The sequence below is a fragment of the Triticum aestivum genome, chromosome 4B, assembly GCF_018294505.1.
Source record: "Triticum aestivum cultivar Chinese Spring chromosome 4B, IWGSC CS RefSeq v2.1, whole genome shotgun sequence".
Lineage (NCBI taxonomy): Eukaryota > Viridiplantae > Streptophyta > Magnoliopsida > Poales > Poaceae > Triticum > Triticum aestivum.
The window spans coordinates 628,682,923-628,688,484 of record NC_057804.1 but is presented as its reverse complement, the minus strand read 5'-3'; positions in this window follow the sequence as shown (position 1 = coordinate 628,688,484).

Here is a 5,562-nt window from a genome sequence, read left to right as displayed (position 1 = left end):
GGAGTGTTTTTAACTTAGGCGAGTACGGGGTCGCAGCTAAGCCCCCAAGTGGGAGGATTGCTCTCCACTCAGAGTGTTTTTAACTTAGGCAAGTACGGGGTCGCAGCTAAGCCCCCCGAGTGGGAGGATTGCTCTCCACTCGGAGTGTTTTTAACTTAGGCGAGTACGGGGCTGCAGCTAAGCCCCCGAGTGGGAGGATTGCTCTCCACTCGAAGTGTTTTTTAACTTAGGCGAGTATGGGGCAGCTAAGCCCCCGAGTGGGAGGATTGCTCTCCACTCGGAATGTTTTATTTAACTTAGGTGAATGAGGTTCGCGGCTAAGCCACCCACTAGGGGATTCGGACACAAATGATTACGAGAAATCAATCATTAAGATACTACAAAAATCTTGTCTTTGGTAAGCAAACTGAAGGACTTCTTATTACAACTCGTCGATTCGAGTTATTTCAGGTATAGAAATGGCGAAACTGCTCCGCGTTCCATGTGCGAGGCCCGTCCATATTTGGCTACGTTGTAGATGTGGTATGCTCCGTTGTGAAGCACCTTGGTGATGATGAAGGGACCTTCCCAGGCCGGAGCAAGCTTGTGAGGCCGTTTTTGATCCACTCGGAGCACAAGGTCTCCTTCCTGGAATGCTCGGCCTCTAACATTACGGGCATGGAACTGATGCAGATCTTGCTGATAGATGGTCGACCGAATCAGAGCCATCACGCATTCCTCTTCTAGAAGATCAACTGCATCTTTGCGTGCCTGCTCTGCTTCAGCTTCTGAGAAGAGTTCCACCCGGGGAGCATTGTGCAGCAAGTCACTCAGAAGCACAGTCTCGGCGTCGTACACTAGGAAGAAAGGGGTTCGGTCAGTCGACCGGTTCGGCATCGTTCTTAGCCCCCATAGGACGGATGGTAACTCAGTCACCCAAGCTCCAACAGCGTGCTTGAGGTCGCGCATCAGTCTTAGTTTTAACCCTTGAAGGATCAAACCATTCGCCCTCTCTACTTTCCCATTCGAATGCGGGTGTGCAACAGACGCATAGTCGACCCGAGTTCCTTGGGATGCACAGAATGCCTTGAACTCATCGGAATAAAAATTGGAGATGTTATCTATGATAATGCTATGAGGAACTCCATATCTGAATATCAACTCCTTGATGAAACTGACGGCAGTGCTTGAGTCAAGGTTTTTGATGGGCTTGGCTTCGATCCACTTAGTGAACTTGTCGACTGCTACGAGCAAATTAGTGAAACCACTTCTAACGGTCTTGAAGGGTCCAACCATATCCAACCCCATGACTGCAAACGGCCAGACGAGTGGAATAGTCTTCAAGGCAGACGCGGGCTTGTGAGACATGTTGGAGTAGAACTGGCAACCTGTGCACTTGCTGACTATATCTTTTGCCATCTCATCTGCCCGAGGCCAATAAAACCCCGCCCAGTATGCTTTGGCCACGATGGTCCGAGAGGATGCATGGTGACCACAGGTCCCCGAGTGGATATCGTTTAGGATCATTCAACCTTCTTCCGGGGTGATGCAGCATTGAGCCACTCCTGTGACACTTTCTCTGTAAAGATGTCCTTTTATTATGGTGAAAGCTTTCGCTCGACGGACTATCTAGTGTGCCTCATCCTCATCCTCTGGGAGCTCCTACCTAAGTATGTATATGATGTACGGTATCGTCCAATCGGGCGTGATCACCAAGACTTCCATGATCAAGTCGACCACAGATGGAACCTCAATCTCAGTCGGATCGGTTGAACTTCTCGATTGCGGGGGCTCTTCCTTGAAGGGATCCTCTTGTACTAACGGGGTGTGGAGATGCTCCAAGAACACATTGGTGGGGATGGGCTTCCGAGTGGAACCTATCTTCACCAGATCGTCAGCAGCTTGATTCTTGATTTGGGGTATGTGGTGGAGCTCTAACCCCTCAAACTTCTGATGGGGAATGTAGCAAAAATGCAAAATTTTCTACGCATCACCAAGATCAATCTATGGAGATTCTAGCAACAATAGAGAGAGGGAGTGCATCTTCATACCCTTGAAGATCGCTAAGCGGAAGCATTACTAGAATGCGGATGATGGAGTCGTACTCGCGGCGATTCCAATCGTAGAAGATCCGATCTAGCGCCGAACGGATGGCGCCTCCGCGTTCAACACACGTACAGCCCGGTGACATATCCTCCTTCTTGATATAGCAAGGGAATAGGATAAGTTGAGGGAGAGCTCCGGCAACACGACGACATGGTGGTGGAGCTTGCAGTTCTCAGGCAGGGCTTCGCCAAGCACTACTACGGAGGAGGAGGTGTTGGGGAGGGAGAGGGTTGCGCCAGGGAAAGGGGTGAAGCTCCCATGCGCCTCCTTGCTATATATAGGGGTGGAGGGGGCTGGTTTCTTGCCCTCCAAGTCCATTGGGGCGTTGGCAAAGGTGGGAGGAAAGAAATCCCATCATTTCCTTCCCCACCGATTGTTATCCCCCCTTTTTAGGGATCTTGATCTTATCCCTTAGGGGTATGATCTTAGTCCTTCTAAGGGGGGATCTTGGTGCGCCTTGACCAGGGGTGTGGGGCCTTGCCCCCACTACCCACGTTCATGTGGGTCCCCCCATGCAGGTGGGCCCCACACCGGAACCTTCTAGAACCTTCCCGGTACAATACCGAAAAATCCCAAACATTTTCCGGTGGCCAAAATAGGACTTCCCATATATAAATCTTTACCTCTGGACCATTCTGGAACTCCTCGTGACGTCCGGGATCTCATCCGGGACTCCGAACAACATTCGGTAACTGCACACTAATTCCCATAACAACTATAGCGTCACCAAACCTTAAGTGTGTAGACCCTACGGGTTCGGGAATCATGTAGACATGACCGAGACAGCTCTCTGGCCAATAACCAACAACGGGATCTGGATACCCATGTTGGCTCCCACATGTTCCATGATGATCTCATCGGATGAACCACGATGTCAAGGATTCAAGCAATCCCGTATACAATTCCCTTCGTCAATCGGTACGTTACTTGCCCGAGATTCGATCGTCGGTATCCCAATACCTCCTTCAATCTCGTTACCGGCAAGTCACTTTACTCGTTCCGTAATGCATGATCCCGTGACTAACTACTTAGTCACATTGAGCTCATTATGATGATGCAATACCGAGTGGGCCCAGATATACCTCTCCATCACACGGAGTGACAAATCCCAGTCTCGATTCGTGCCAACCCAACAGACACTTTCGAAGATACCTGTAGTGCACCTTTATAGCTACCCAGTTACGTTGTGACGTTTGGTACACCCAAAGCATTCCTACAGTATCTGGGAGTTGCACAATCTCATGGTCTAAGGAAATGATACTTGACATTAGAAAAGCTCTTAGCAAACGAACTACACGATCTTGTGCTATGCTTAGGATTGGGTCTTGTCCGTCACATCATTCTCCTAATGATGTGATCCCGTTATCAATGACATCCAATGTCCATGGTCAGGAAACCATAACCATCTATTGATCAACGAGCTAGTCAATTAGAGGCTCACTAGGGACATGTTGTGGTCTATGTATTCACACATGTATTACGGTTTCCAGTTAATACAATTATAGCATGAACAATAGACAATTATCATGAACAAGAAAATACAATAATAACCATTTTATTATTGCCTCTAGGGCATATTTCCAACAGTCTCCCACTTGCACTAGAGTCAATAATCTAGTTCACATCACTATGTGATTGTAATGAATCCAACACCCATGGGGTTTGATCATATCTCGTTTGTGAGAGAGGCTATTGGTCAATGGGTCGGAACCTTTCAGATCCCTGTGTGTTTTACAAATCTCTATGTCATCTTGTAGATGCAGCTACCACACGCTATTTGGAACTATTCCAAATAACTGTTCTACTATATGAATCTGGTTTACTACTCATAGTCATCCATATTAGTATCAAAGTTTGCACTGACGTAACCCTTTACGACGAACTCTTTTACCACCTCCATAATCAAGAAAAGTCCTTAGTCCACTAGTTACTAAGGATAAGTTTGACCGCTGTCCTGTGATCCATTCCTGGATCACTCTTGTACCCCTTGACTGACTCATGGCAAGGCACACTTCAGGTGCGGTACACAACATAGCATACTGTAGAGCCTACGTCTGAAGCATAGGGGACGACCTTCGTCCTTTCTCTCTCTTCTGCCATGGTCAGGTCTTGAGTCTTACTCAATACTCACACCTTATAACACAGCCAAGAACTCCTTCTTTGCCGATCTATTTTGAACTCCTTCAAAAACTTGACACAGTATGTATTCATTTGAAAGTACTATTAAGCGTTTTTAATCTATCCTTATAGATCTTGATGCTCAATGTTCAAGTAGCTTAATCTAGGTTTTCCATTGAAAAACACTTTTCAAATAACCCCATATGCTTTCTAGAAATTCTACATCATTTCTGATCAACAACATATACTCATAAGAAATTCTATAGTGCTCCCATTCACTTCTTTGGAAATACAAGTTTCTCATAAACTTTGTATAAACCCAAAATCTTTGATCATCTCATCAAAGCGTATATTCCAACTCCGAGATGCTTACTCCAATCCTTAGAAGGATTGCTGGAGCTTTGCATACTTCTTAGCATCTTTTAGGATTGAAAAAACCTTCTGGTTCTATCACATACAACCTTTCCTCAAGCAACTCCTCGAGGAAACAATGTTTTGACATCCTATCTACAAGATTTCATAAATAATGCAGTAATTGCTAATATAATTCCAACAGACTCTTAGCATCTCTATGAATGAGAAAGTCTCATCGCAGTCAACTCCTTGAACTTGTCGGAAAACATCTTAACGACAAGTCGATCTTTCTTAATGGTGATACTTACCATCATTGTCCGTCTTCCTTTTAAAATCCATCTGTACCCAATAGCCTTACGACCATCAAGTAGTTCTTCCAAAGTCTATACATTGTTTTCATACATGGATCCTCTCTCGGATTTTATGGCCTCGAGCCATTCATCGGAATCCGGGCCCACCATCGCTTCTCAATAGCTCGTAGGTTCATTGTTGTCTAGCAACATGACCTCCAAGACAGGATTACGTACCACTCTGAAGTAGTATGTATCCTTGTCAACCTACGAGTTTTGGTAGTGACTTGATCCGAAGTTTCATGATCAATATCATCAGCTTCCACTTCAATTGGTGTAGGCGCCACAGGAACAACTTCCTGTGCCCTGCTACAGATTGGTTGAAGTGATGGTTCAATAACCTCATCAAGTCTCCACCTTCCTCCCACTCAATGCTTTCAAGAGAAACTTTTCCATGAGAAAGGACCCGTTTCTAGAAACAATCACTTTTGCTTCCAGATCTGAAATAGGAGGTATACCCAACTGTTTTGGGTTTCCTATGAAGATGCATTTATCCGCTTTGGGTTTGAGATTATCAGGCTAAAAAATTTCCACATAAGCTTCGCAGCTCCAAACTTTTAAGAAATGACAGCTTAGGTTTCTCTAAACCATAGTTCATACGCTGTCATCTCAATGGAATTATGTGGTGCCCTATTTGAAGTGAATGCGGTTGTCT